This window comes from Triticum urartu, chromosome 3A (assembly GCF_056163025.1).
Source record: "Triticum urartu cultivar PI428250 chromosome 3A, HENAU_Tu73, whole genome shotgun sequence".
Taxonomy (NCBI): Eukaryota; Viridiplantae; Streptophyta; class Magnoliopsida; order Poales; family Poaceae; genus Triticum; species Triticum urartu.
This window is the reverse complement of record NC_141875.1, coordinates 269,684,752-269,700,038: the sequence shown is the minus strand read 5'-3', so window position 1 is coordinate 269,700,038 and position 15,287 is coordinate 269,684,752. Positions and strand designations below refer to the sequence as shown.

Here is a 15,287-nt window from a genome sequence, read left to right as displayed (position 1 = left end):
GTGTATCACACACATCTTGTTTAGTTGAACTGTTTCTATTGTGTTGCCTAATCGCACACAATTCATCCTAGTGAACTGTATGCTGTATATCGCACACACCCTCATCTGGCTGCCCGTTTCTGTTGTTCTGCCTCATCGTAAACAGTTCTTCTGGATTAACCGTTTGCCGCGCATCGCACACACAACTCCAATATGAACCATGTTTGATGTCACCGCCATCGCAAACATTTTGCATATTTTTGACGGTTTTATTACATCACCATTTGTGATTGATCCATGGCACAGAGTTTCATCGAAGGGTCTCTGATTGGATGTCGCGTTTGGAACAGCCTGCAGTAGTGGTATTAAATAGCATAATGGATCTGAACATATAATCTTCCACCAAATAAACCATATACTAACCAACTAGAAGAAGTAATCAACACTACTAGTCACTACTAGGGAAAAGCTTATACATAGATGCTTACTAGTAGCGCTCTTTATTTACCCACGCTACTACTATTTACTATTAGCGTGCTATAATGACCCGCGCTACTAGTACTATTTACTAGTAGTGCGTTGCAAAAAATAACACGCTATTAGTAAATATTCTCGACCGTGCCCCGCGGATAGACCGTAGTAGTAGCGTGGGTTTTAAACCATTGCTATTGCTAAGTGGATATCTGTAGCGCCAGTGAGATACCCTGCGCTACCGCTAGCCTTTCAGTCCCATCCCCACCCCGTCAACCGTCCCTATCCACCCACTCCCGCACCCCACCCACCCCCGATTCACATCCCCTCCACCTCCTCTCATCTCCTCTGCCGACGGGATCTCTCCCTTTCTCCGATCCATGCCGGGATCCTCCATCATGTGGCCACACACGCGCGCAGCCTTCCTCCACCTCCCAGGCGACAAGGCCCATCGTGACGGCCAGCCCGGGCTGCACCCCACCACGGCATGGATGTGGGGTGGCGCGGCGGCCCCGAGGGAGAGCCTAGTGGCGGCGCGGACGGCGATGGAGGAGGCAGTGTATGAGGTGGTGCTGCGGCAGGCCACCTAGGGTTTGCGCCTCCTCCCACCGCCCCCATCACACAAGGCGCATCGAGGATGACGACGCCGACCTCGGACCATCAAAAGCATCATGGAGAAGTATGAGAAGATGGAAAAGGTCGGGGAGGGCACCTATGGCAAGGTGTACAAGGCGCAGGACAAGGCGACGGGCCAGGTGGGGGCACTCAAGAAGACCCGCCTGGAGATGGACGAGACGACGAAGGGATCCCGACCACCACGCTTTGTGAGATCTCTCTCCTCCGCCTCCTCTCCAGCTCCCTCTACATTGTCCGCCTCCTCATCGTCGAGCAGGCCACCAAGGGCGGCAGAGCTGGAGGTGGAGGGAAGCCCGTCCTCTACCTCGTCTTCGAGTTCCTTGACACTGACCTCAAGACGTTTGTCGACGCATACTGCTGTGGGCCTGCCCCTAAGCCGCTCCCAACTCTAGTCATCAAGGTAGCGATTTTAATTAGTTTTGAGGCTGATTTGCCCTTGCCCTGCTCACTTGGCTTTCTACCGTTCCTACATCGGCTGAGTCTCCTATCCATTGATTTGAGGACTTTGCACTTCCTCATATATGCCTATTCTGAACTCTGAGTTTTGCATCGGAAACATGCAGAACATTGATATGCAATCAGAGCGAACTACACTGTAAATTTGTAGCTGGTTTGAATTCGTCAAAAAATATGCAAACTCTACTACTCTAGCCTAGTTGCAGGAGACTAAATTAGGAACTAATTAGTGCTAGTATAATGGTTGAAACTCAATGTTGACTGCTGCTGGCGTTCTCTACTTTGCATACACTCAAGTACAGATTAATTTGTTGTTAGCTTTGGAATCAATTCATCTTCATGCCTTTATTTTGAGGATGCTATCGTTAATTTTCATTGGATAGCAGATGGCAGAGTCTAGTTTAATTTTGATAGGTTTGTTTCTGGCTAATAGACAACTTTCCTTACTTTCTTGTAGAGTTTTTTGTATCAGTTATGCAAAGGAATTGCACACTGCCATGGCCATGGTGTCCTTCATCGTTTAGACCTCTGTTTTCTGATTTATGTTGCTGTATTTATCGGCCCATACAACATATTGCAATTGTTGCTAATGTGATTTACCATTGTTCCTCTTTGATGTCATAGGGATTTAAAGCCCCAAAATCTATTGGTTGACAAGGAGAAGATGATACTAAAAATTGCAAATCTTGGGTTAAGTAGAGCTTTTACTGTTCCTATGAAAAGCAGATCTTTGGTTAATGTACAGCGAGAATGTTGTTGCATTGTGCTAGTCAGTGGGGAGAAAGCTAGAACCTTGGTCTTCAAGTTCTTGCAAGGACTAGAGGATATGCTGATGCTACGCAGGTAAATCTTACATGCCTCGTCGTTAATCATTGTTGGTGAAACAAATGTCATTTGAGAAATCTCAGCCCATTTTTCTTATTAATGAATACTGTTACCCACATTATCTTGACTCACATAATGATCTTTTTCTTTAGGATTCAGGATTTGTTTTTCTTTTTTCTTGTTATTATGCATTACTATGAGTTCATTGTATTAAGATTCCTTGCAACTTCAAGCACTTGAGCTATTTACAGAAGGAGGGGACCCGACCTTCTTCATGTCTTGTGGCAGTGTCTTCCTTTGATTCATTCGTGCAACAAAGAGGGGACCTGGCCTTCTTCATGTCTCGTGCAAAAAGTAAGGACTAGCCTCAGGCTGTTACTATTGATGCATGTGCATGTGCTAAAAAGAAGAAAAATACCATACCGGATTTGAGCGCTGATGCGTACTAACAAGTTTTCACTTTCCCGACGTGGCCGTATGGGTGATTGACACTGACTACGATAGCCTGGTGGGCATCGTGCTCTTCAACCACTTAGAGGTGGACTTTAACGTGAAGCCCAGCGACCGCGCCGCACGGATGATCGTCCATGTGATCACGATGCCGGATGTCGCTGAGGTGGAGGACCTCGACGCCATCTTTCGGGGTGAGGGAGGATTCGGGTCCTCCGGCGTCTGAACTTCGATCCTTGGTAGATACATGTAGAGAAGTGGTCTGTTTAGGCCGGTGGTGGAACACTAGGGAAGGTAGCCACCTTCGGTTGTGTGTGTTTAATTTATTTTGCACTAGACATGTCCCTGATTTCTATCTATGAGTAATGCACATAATTTTTATTTATTTTCTTTTAATTTGTTAGTAGTAGCGCTGGGGAAAACTACACACTACTACTATCTAGCATAGTATTAGCACCTAGTATACTAGAAGCGCTACTACTATTTTGATAGTAGTAGCGTGGGTTCAAATAGTAGTAGCGCGGGTGTGCACCAGTGCTACTACTAACTTTTTAGTAGTAGCGCGGGTGTGCACTAGTGCTACTACTAACTTTTTAGTAGTAGCGCGGGTGTGCGCCAGTGCTACTACTAACTTTTTAGTAGTAGCGCGGGTGCACCCACGCTACTACTAACTATTAGCTGTAGCGCCATACTAGCAGCGCAGGTACCCGTGCTGCTAGTAGCCATTTTATCCGCACTGCTAGTAGCCTTTTTCCTAGTAGTGAGTCACCCACAGGTACCAATCTGAGGTTCCGGTATAAAGATTGAACAGAAGAGATGAACTAGGGTTTGAGATGAGATGGTGTAGTTGAAGATGTTGATGGAGATTGGCCTCCCAAAGATGAGAGGGTTGTTGGTGATGACAATGGCTTCAATTTCCCCCTCCGGGAGGGAAGTTCACCTGGCGGAATCGCTCTGCTACTTCTTGAGCTTGCGTTGGTTTTTCCCTTGAAGAGGGAAGGGTGATGCAGCAAAGTAGGGATAAGTATTTCCCTCAGCTTTTAGAACCAAGGTATCAATCCAGTAGGAGGTACACGCAAGTCTCCTATCTATGCACTTGCACAAACAATCAAACACTTACACCCAACGCGATAAAGGGGTTGCCAATCCCTTCACGGTCACTTGCAAGGATGAGATCTGATAGACATAGATATAAAAGATTACTAAAACATAGAACAAATCAAATGTAAATAAATTGCAACAAGGTATTTTTGTATATTTGGTTTATAGATCTAAAATATATGATGGAAAATAGACCCGGGGGCCATAGGTTTCACTGGAGGCTTCTCTCTTGAAGGAAAATAATATGGTGGGAGAACAAATTACTATGGAGCAATTGATAGAAAAGTGCAAAGTTGTGACGATATCCAAGGCAATGATTATGAATATAGGCATCACGTCCGTGTCAAGTAGACTGACTCCTGCCTGCATCTACTACTATTACTCCACACATCAACCGCTATCCAGCATGCATCTAGAGTATTAACTTCATAAGAACAGAGTAATGCCTTAAGTAAGATGACATGATGTGGAGGGATAAACTCAAACAATATGATGAAAACCCCATCTTTTTAGCCTTGATGGCAACAATACAATAGTGCCTCGCTACCTCTACTATGTCACTGGGTGTGGACACCACAAGATTGAACCCAAAAATAAGCACCTCTCCCATTGCAAGAAATACCAATCTAGTTGGCCAAACCAAATCGATAATTCGAAGAGAAATACAAAGATAGAAAATCATGCATATAAGAATTCAGTAAAGACTCAAATAATATTCATAGATAATCTGATCATAAATCCACAATTCATCAAATCTCTACAAACACATCGCAAAAGATTATTACATCAAATAGAACTCCAAGAGCATTGTATTGAAGATCAAAGAAAGAGAAGAAGCCGTCTAACTACTAGCTATGGACCCATAGGTCTATGGTAAACTACTCGCGTTTCATCAGAAGGGCAATAGAGTTGATGTAGATGCCCTCCGTGATCGAATCTCCCTCCGGCAGGATGATGGAAAAGGCCCCAATATGAGATCTCGTGGAAACAGAGGCTTGTGGCGACATAAAAGTATTTTGGTGGATTCTTCTGGTCATTTGTGAATATTTGGGAATTTATAGTGCTAGAATTAGGATTAGGGGGCCTCCAAGGGGCCCACAAGCCCACAGGGCGCCCCCTAGGGTGCGCCCCTGAGGTTTGTGGCCTCCTCGGGGATCTTCTGGCCCCCTCTCCAAGTTTGTTAGATGTCTTCTCGTCCAAGAAAACACATCGTGAAAGTTTTATACCGTTTGGACTTCGTTTGATATTCCTTTTCTGTATAACTCAAAAACAAGGGAAAAGCAGAAACTGGCACTGGGCTTTGGGTTAATATGTTAGTCCAAAAAATATTATAAAACATCCAAAACAGATAATATATAGCATGGAACAATCAAAAATTATAAATACGTTGCAGACGCATCACGCTTCGTCCCTAAAGTCCTCTTTTTTCTAGCTCAGAAGACCTCATATACGAGAAGATGAGCACCGGACGTGGACTAGGCTGCCCACCACCCACCAGGGTGCACCTGGGGGGCCTGGCGTGCCCTGGTGCCTTGTGGGCACCAGGTGTACACCCCCTCCGGTAGTTCTTTTCTCCAATATTTATGAAATATGCAAAAATAATTCTCCGTGAAATTTCATCTCATTTCGAGATGTGCAGAATAGGTATCTCTGACGTAGCTTTTTCAGGTCAAGAATTCCAGCTGCCGGTATTCTCCCTCTTGGTGTAAACCATGCTTATTATGAGAGAAGAGTCATTAGAATTACTACATAAAGCATTATTATGCATAAAAACACTATAAATAAAAGTAGGAAAACATGATGCAAAATGGATGTATCAACTCCCCCAAGATTAGACCTCGCTTGTCCTCAAGTGAAAGCCAAAATTAAAAATCATGTCCACATGTTTTGAGAGAGAGCTGTCGATAAAAACAAAATACGGACATAGTAGCATCATGCTTATTATTATAACAACAACAAACTTTATCATAGAACTTCTCATGAACAAGTAACAATTCATCACAACATTGAAGTAAAAAGCATAAACTTTATTGAAAACCAACAAACTATGTTCTCAGTCAACTTTGCAACTACAATTCATCATATTTTCATGAAGGATCATGTATCGAAGCCTTTTGGGAAGTCCACATACTCAACCATCATTTAGTCTTCTATGGTTGCAAACAATCACAACACACATATGAGCAAAAAGTTTCAACCGGACACATAGAAAGATAGGGGCTTATAGTTTCGCCTCCCAACTTATTCACCTCAAGGGTGATGTCAACAATAATAACTCATGACCACTCACATTCAACTGGATATATGATTGCAAACAATCACAACACACATATGAGCAAAAAGTTTCAACCGGACACATAGAAAGATAGGGGCTTATAGTTTCGCCTCCCAACTTATTCACCTCAAGGGTGATGTCAACAATAATAACTCATGACCACTCACATTCAACTGGATATATGTGCCTAGATCTTTCCCCACCACATGATGCTTGCCAAAGAGAAAATAAAAAAAGAATAGAGAAGAATAATTAGACTCTTGCATAAAAGTAAAGGATAGGCCCTTCGTAGAGGGAAGCAGAGGTTGTCATGCGCTTATTGGTTTATATGCACAATCTCTTAATGCAAAAGAACGTCATGCTATATTTCCCCTTACGATACGAACCTTTATTACGCAGTCCATCGCTTTTATTACATTGCCATCACAAGTTTGTACAACGCTTAATTTGTCCTACACAAAATGATAAAACACATTTAGAAGTAATTTTTATTGCCTTATTGCACCGATGACAACTTACTTGAAGGATCTTACTCAATCCATAGGTAGGTATGGTGGAATCTCAAAACATGAATTTGGGTTTAAGGTTTTTGGATGCCCAAGTAATATCTCTACTTAGTGTGGAATTTTGGATAGCAAGGATATGTAGCAAGCACCACATGTTGAAGGATCTATGACAATATAAATTCTATGTGAATGTGAACAAGGAGAAATCATTATGTTGTCTTCCTTGTCCAACGTAAATAGTTTTGGCGTATAATATTTAATGGGGGCTCACAATAATAAAAGATGTCCAAGATAGTGTATTTGCAGGTGAATCTTATCTTCCCTTATTAATTATTTCATGAATTGCATCATTGACCAATGTTATGTTTGTCAACTTTCAACAAATTTTACTACATATACTTTTCCTTATGTGATGTCATTACTTACCATAAGATTAGCATATGATTCTTTTTCGTTATTTTCTTTTATTTTGTTTGCAACATAAAAGTAAAGAAGCAAAAAACTTGAACTAAACTTTATTACATAACTCTCACTCAATTAAATAGATAGATGGATCACGAAACTAGAACATGGAAATAAATCATACTAAACTTTTATTCAACTAAATCATGAAATAACTAAAGATCGAACTAAAATAGGTAAAGGTAATGAAAGTGATGGTGATACGATACCGGGGCATCTCCCCCAAGCTTGGCTATGACCCACAAGTATAGGGGATCTATCATAGTCCTTTCGGTAAGTAAGACTATTGAACCCAACGAGGAGCGGAAGGAAATGACAAGCGGTTTTCAACAAGGTATTTTCTGCAAGCACTGAAATTATTGGTAACAGATAGTTTTGTGATAAGATAATTCGTAACGGGGAACAAGTAACAAGTGTAACAAAGGTACAACAAGGTGTCCCAATCCTTTTTACAGCAAAGGATAAGCTTGGACGAACTCTTATATAAAGCAAAGCACTCCCGAGGACACATGGAAATTGTTGTCAAGTTAGTTTTCATCATGCTCATATGATTTACGTTCTTTACTATGATAGTTTGATATGTGGGTTGACTAGTGCTTGGGTGTTGTCCTTACTTGGACAAGCCTCCCACTTATGATTAACCCCTCTCGCAAGCATCCGCAATTATGAAAGAAGAATTAAGATAAATCTAACCATAGCATGAAACATGTGGATCCAAATCAGCCCCTTATGAATCAACACTTAAACTAGGGTTTAAGCATCTGTCACTCTAGTAACCCATCATCTACTTATTACTTCCCAATGCCTTCCCCTAGGCCCAAATCACGATGAACTATCATGTAGTCGATGTTCACATAACACCACTAGAGGAAAGATAACATACATCTCATCAAAATATCGAACCAATACCAAATTTACATGATTACTAATAACAAGACTTCTCCCATGTCCTTGCAAACAAATGTAACTACTCACAAAGCATGTTAATGTTCAAGATCAGAGGGGTATTGAATATCATTTAGGATCTGAACATATGATCTTCCACCAAATAAACCAACTAGCTTTAACTACAAGGAGTAATCAACACTACTTGCAAACCATAGGTACCAATCTGAGGTTTTGCGACAAAGATTGAATACAAGACATGAACTAGGTTTGGGAGGAGATGGTGCTAGTGAAGATGTTGATGAATATTGACCCTCCCTAAGTGAGAGGATCGTTGGTGATGACGATGGCTTCGATTTCCCCCTCCGGGAGGGAAGTTTCCCTGGCAGAAGAAGCTCTGCCGGACCCCTAGATTAGTTCTGCCTAGGTTCCAACTCGAGATGGTGGTGCTTCATCCCGAAAGCTCTCTTCTGATTTTTTTTTCTAGGTAAAAATGCTTCATATAGCACAAGATGGGCACCGAAGACCTGTGAGGGGGGCCACAGGCCCTAGGGGCATGCCCCCAGGCTTGTGGACACCTGGTGGGTCCCCTCTGGTAGTTTCTTCGCCCAATAATTCTTATATATTTGAAAATAATTCTTCATAAATTTTCAGGACTTTTGGAGTTATGCAGAATAGGTCTCTCACATTTGCTCCTTTCTGGTCCAGAATTCTAGTTGTCGGCATTCTCCCTCTTCATGTAAATCTTCTAAAATAAGAGAGAAAAGGCATAAGTATTGTACCATAATATGTAATAACAACTCATAATGTGATAAGTATTAACATAAAAGCATGATGCAAAATGGACATATCAACTCCCCCAAGCTTAGACCTCGCTTGTCCTCAAGCGAAAGCTGAAATCGATAATCATGAACACATGTTTAGAGATAGAGGTGTCGATAAAAAATGCGTACATGAGGGCATCATGATCATCTTTAGAACTGCAACATATTGTCAGATAACTTCTCATGCCAAAGTGATCAATCATTCACAAGGTAAAGTATGAAGGAAAAACTTTATTGAAAACTAGCAAACTAAGATCTCAGTCATTGAAACAATTGTAATTTATCATAACATCGGAAAGGAGATTTTTATAGCAAGTCCACATACTCAACTACCATTTAGTCTTTCATAATGCTAACACTCACGCGATACGTACGACATCAAAGTCTCAATTGGACACAGAGAAAGATTGGGGCTTATAGTTTCACGTCCCAACCTTTTACCTCAAGGGTAATGTTAACAGTAATACTTTATGATAACCTACATCTGAGTGGATTTATATATCTGGATATTTCACCAACACATAGTGATTGCCAAAAAGAAAAACTGCAAAAAGGAAAGGTTAAGATCACCATGACTCTTGTATGAGGGTTGTAGGTAAAAGTACAAGATAGGCCCTTCGCAGAGGGAAGTAGAGGTTCTCATGCGCTTTTAAGGTTGGATGCACAAAATCTTAATGCAAAAGAACGTCACTTTATATTGCCGCTTGTGATAAAGAACTTCATTATGCAGTCTGTCGCTTTAATTTCTTCCATATCACAAGTTCGTATAAACTTTATTTTATTCACACTAAAAGATCACACACATTTAGAGAGAAATTTTATTGCTTGCACCGATGACAACTTACTTGAAGGATCTTACGCAATCCATAGGTAGATATAGTGGACTCTCATGGTAAAACTGGGGTGATGGATTTTGGATCCACAAGTAGTATCTCTACTTGGCGCAAAAGATTTGTCTAACATAGGGTGAGAAGTAAGCTCAAAATGTTGGATGATCCATGACAATATAAATTCTATTCGGATATAGGAAAACATAACTCACTATGTTGTCTTCGTTGTCCAACAATAACTTATTGGCATATAATATTTAAATGAGTGCTCACAATCATAAAAGATGTCCAAGATAGTGTATTTATATGTGAAACCTCTCTTTCTTTATTACTTCCTATTAATTGCAAAAATGACCAATACTATGTTTCTCAACCTTCAACAAACTTTATTCATCATACTGCTTATATGTGAAGTCATTACTCTCCATAAGATCATTATAAAATCTTTTTGCTTCTTTTATTCTTTTCTTTTCCAAGACCAAGACAAAAAGGAAAATCCCTCAATCACACTACAAAAATACACTTCCATGATGATACGTGTTTATCATAGTAGGTCACGTTTTCTATCATGCATGTACATCCATGACAATTTTATGACAAAATCAAGATAGTCATCACTGTGTTGTTGTAGAAGTGTTCCATGACAATACCAAAATTATCATCATGGAAGTGTCCACTTCCATGACGATAAATGGAGCGTCATGGAAGTGCTTTCACTAAGGGTAACCGACACGTGGGATCCACGGTAATGGGTTGCCATTAAGCTATTGGGTTTTGGTTTGGTTCCGATAACCCATTGAGGGAGTCCTGGACTAAGGGGTCCTCGGACGTCCGGCCTGTTATCCATGGGCCGGACTGATGGGCTGTGAAGACATGAAGACCGAAGACTAACCGTGTCTGGATTGGACTCTACTTGGCGTGGAAGGCAAGCTTGGCGACCGAAGATTCCTTCTTATGTAACCGATTCCATGTAAACCCTAGATCCCCTTGATGTCTATATAAACCGAAGGGGATAGTCTAGAAAGGACGACACGTATACCCATTACCATATTCATAGGCTAGGCTTCTAGGGTTTAGCCATTACGATCTCGTGGTAGATCCACTCTAGTAACACTCATATTCATCAACATCAATCAAGCATGAAGTAGGGTATTACCTCCATAAAGAGGGCCCAAACCTGGGTAAACATCGGGTCCCCTGTCCCCTGTTACCATTGATCCTAGACGGACAGTTCGGGACCCCCTACCTGAGATCCGCCGGTTTTGACACCGACATTGGTGCTTTCATTGAGAGTTCCACTGTGCCCTCGGCAGAGGGCTCGATTGCCCCTTCGATCGTCAATAATGACGCTGTCCAAGGAGGAACCTTCCTCCCCAGACAGATCTTCGTATTCGGCGGCTTCGTACTACGGGCCAACTCGCTTGGCCATTTGGAGCAGATCGACAGCTACGCCCCCGGCCATCAGGTCGGATTAGGAAGCTTGAACTATGTCGCGGATATCCGTGGAGACTTGATCTTCAAGGGATTTGAGCCTGCGGAGATCGCTCCCCTTCATCCCGATGAACGTGACTTAAATCTGTCATCGGATCACACCGAGGAGATGGTTCCTACGGCTGCAACGACCTTAGAGCCAAAGCGGACCGAGCCATCCAAGGGCTCAGAGTCCGCGGAGTTAGAGCCGCACATGGACTCGGCGCCCTGCCGCACTCGCTTTACGAAACATTGGACTCATCTCCGGCTGTAAGTTCCTGACAGTGTACGCCCAAGGACACCGAGCTAGATCGGTTATCGATCTTCGAGTTTAGCGCCGCTGACGTCTTCCAGCACTCGCCTTCGGGTGACGTGCTAAAATCTTTTAAAAATTTGTCCTTGGAGAAGGACTCTCAGCCGAACTATGTCTGGTTCGAGCTAGAAACGGACGATGAGGAATTTTGCTTCCCACCCGCCACCCACCTCATAGCCACCGTCGACAACTTAACCAACGTGCTTGACTATGGCTCCGAAGATATCGACGGTATGGATGACGATGCCGACAAGCAGCAAGGCCAAGACCCGCCATTCACTGGACGATGGACGGCCACCTTTTCATATGACGTGCACATGCTTGGTACACCTAAAGGATCTGGCGACGACAAAGAAGAGCCAGTTACGAACAAAACCTCCGAGCCACAGCCCAAACGCCACCCTAAGCCCCGTCGCTCAAAGGACGACAACACTGGCACCGGAGAAAATAGTACTCCGGGCGATGCCGAAAATAGTGAAGACCCCGCGGGGGCTACATCAGAACAGGAAAACGACAGCAAGCAAGACAACACCGACGAACAGGCCATAGAAGATGACCCGGAGGATGATAGTTACCATCCGCCCTCCGAGGATGAAACAAGCCTCGACAACGAAGATTTCATCATGCGTGAGGATCCTCTCGAGCAGGAGCGCTTCAAGCTTCAGCTCATAGCCACCGCAAGGAGCCTGAAAATGAAAGAACAACAGCTTCAAGATGAACAGGACCTGCTCATCAACAGATGGACTGGTGTCCTGATAGCCAAGAAATACAACCTCAACCGCCCAGCCAAGAGCTACCCGAAACACAGACTGCTACCTCAATTCGATTAGGAGGTGCCAGAGCACATATCTCCCTCGCATAATGCGGACCGACCACCACGTGGTCGGGGCAGGGCGGCCGAACGGCCACCCCGCGGTCAGGATAAAGCGGCAACTCAGGCCGAACAGCAGTCCGCCCCACCACCCCGCCATAATAAATACGGAAAAGTCCGAAGTCACATGTACGACCTCCGACCAACACTGGACAATAGAGCAGGACACACAAGATCGATCTATGGATCGCGAGGACGTGCTTCGAGACATGACGACGGCCACCTCTTCGGACGTGGCAAACCTAACCACGCTCAGGCCGTATACCGCAAACGGACTCCATCGGAGGTCCGCCATGATGCGGCCCGCTACAGAGGCGCTGCACACCTGCTCTACTTCATAGATGAAGTATTGGATCATGAATTCCCCAAGGGGTTTAATCTCATTAATATCAAACCATACGATGGCACAACCGATCCTGAAGTATGGATTGAGGATTTCATCCTCCATATCCACATGGCCCAAGGAAACGACCTCCACGCCATCAAATACCTCCCAGTAAAGCTCAAAGGACCAGCTCGGCACTGGTTAAATAGCTTGCCTGAGATCTCAATCAGCAGCTAGGAAGACTTGGAAGAGGCTTTCCTCGACAACTTCCAAGGAACTTATGTCCGGCCAACAAACGCCGATGACCTAAGCCACATAGTTCAACAACCTGGAGAATCAGCCACAAAATTCTGGACTTGGTTCCTAACCAAGAAGAACCAGATCGTTGACAGTCCGGATGCCGAGGCCCTAGCAGCCTTCAAACACAGCATCCATGACGAATGGCTAGCACGCCACCTCGGACAAGAAAAACCAAAGTCAATGGCAGCCCTTACGGCACTCATGGCCTTCTTTTGCGCAGGCGAGGACAGCTGGCTGGCTCGTAGCAAAAACACAGCCAGTGAGGCAGGCCCCACCGAGGCCAAGAACAGCATGGGCAAGCTGTGGTGCAATAGACACAAACACCGAAGCAATGGCGACAACAACGAGGACACCATAGTCAATGCCGGATTGAATGGCTCCAAGACCGGCCAACGGAAGAAGCCCTGCTAAAGAAACAACGAAGGACCTTCTAGCCTAGACCACATACTCGACCGTCCGTGCCAAATTCACGGCACCCCGGATAAGCAAGCCAATCATACCAACAGGGATTATTGGGTCTTCAAGCAGGCGGGCAAGTTAAATGCCGAAAACAAAGAAAAGGGATCACAAAGTGAGGACGATGATGAAGAGCCCCGGCAGCCGAACACCGGGGGACAGAAGAAATCCCCCCCCCCCGAAGTCAAAACGGTGAACATGATATACACCACTCACATCCCTAGAAAGGAGCGCAAGCAAGCACTATGGGACGTCTACGCGGTAGAGCCAGTTGCCCCCAAGTTCAATCCATGGTCGTCATTTCCGATCACCTTCGATCGACGAGATCATCCGAATAGTATCCGCCACGGCGGTTCGGCCACACTGGTCCTTGACCCAATCATCGAAGGATTCCACCTCACACAAGTCCTGATAGATGGTGGAAGCAGCCTCAATCTGCTGTAACAGGATACAGTATGGAAGATGGGCATTGATCCCTCACGAATCAAACCAACAAAGACTACCTTTAAAGGAGTCATATCAGATGTAGAGGCCCGTTGTTCGGGCTCAATCATGCTGGAGGTGGTCTTCGGTTCTCCGGCCAACTTGCGAAGCGAAGAGTTAATCTTCGATATCGTCCCCTTCCGCAGTGGCTACCATGCACTGCTCGGACGAACTGCGTTTAATAGATTTAACACAGTGCCACACTATGCTTATCTCAAGCTCAAGATGCCCGGTCCACACGGCATCATAACAGTCAATGGCAATACAGAACGCTTCCTCCGAACAGAGGAGCAAACTGTAGCCCTGGCAGGACAAGTACAGAACGGCCTTCTCAAGCAGCATTGTAATCCAGCTGCCGTGCTCCAGGACACCACCAAGAGGGTTCGGACTACACTGCAACAGGACAGCGCGGCTCGTCAAGAGCTCGCCTAGCAATTCGGCCTCCGTCGTAGCCCCAATGAGGTAGTGGCAGTCGTACCACGCGTACACAATTACGCACTCAAAATACCATGGATATCGACGGAGGCACGAGACAACCCGGGGGCTACAATTCGGCAAACCTAATCCCGGACACACATACTTTTACTAATTTTTCTCATTACATGTACCTTTTTTCGCAGGCCTGATATCAAGTCCTCTAGAAGGATTGGAACGCAATGGAGGCAAGCAACACAGGACCTGCACGCTGCGCCATACTGATTCCGGCACGTTAAATGGCCGGATACTTCTAGCACCATCTGTACAAGATACGCCTTGATGTATACATCTAGTTATAATAAAAATGGTTCATGGCCCAGTCCCTGTTTTTCGCTTCTTACTTCGTTTTATTTCGATCTGCCTATCTGCTGCATCGACACTATTTTACGTTTCATATTCGCCAGGGGCTACCTATCGCCCCACAATACGGCAGCACAGTCCGAACACTTCTTACATATAAGTTTGGCACCCCGAATCTAGCATTATATGCATTGGCTTCGAATCATGTCTTTGGTCAATAGTTGGGTTGCCCGGCTCCTGTGCTTGCTACCCTATGTTCCGCTCCATCGGCTAGGGTAGTAAAGGGAGAACTACTGCGATTGTGCCCTGGCTTGGACCGGACGAGCACCTAAGTAGAGAAAGCCGAAAACTGACTGTCATGATACGGCAAGAGCCGGTCAGCTACTCGAGGGTTACAAATTGTTGGAGATTTTATTCACATTATGCGAAATATCGGCACTTCCCAATCAGGTGATGACATCACTCTGACTCGAACCAGGGGCTGCACCCATGCTTTTTATTATAAAACTCCTATGGCTAAGTGAGGGCGTTTAAGCCGTATAGTCCGATTGCCTTGTTCGTTGCGCTAAACAACTCCTTCAAGGACCATGTA

The 15,287-nt window shown here is 44.4% G+C and overlaps 1 pseudogene; it reads left to right on the top strand.

Moving 5' to 3' along the window:
- The first annotated feature begins 1,121 nt into the window (after positions 1-1,121).
- LOC125546827 (cyclin-dependent kinase B1-1-like) lies at positions 1,122-3,043 on the top strand (annotated as a pseudogene).
- Positions 3,044-15,287: the final 12,244 nt, after the last annotated feature.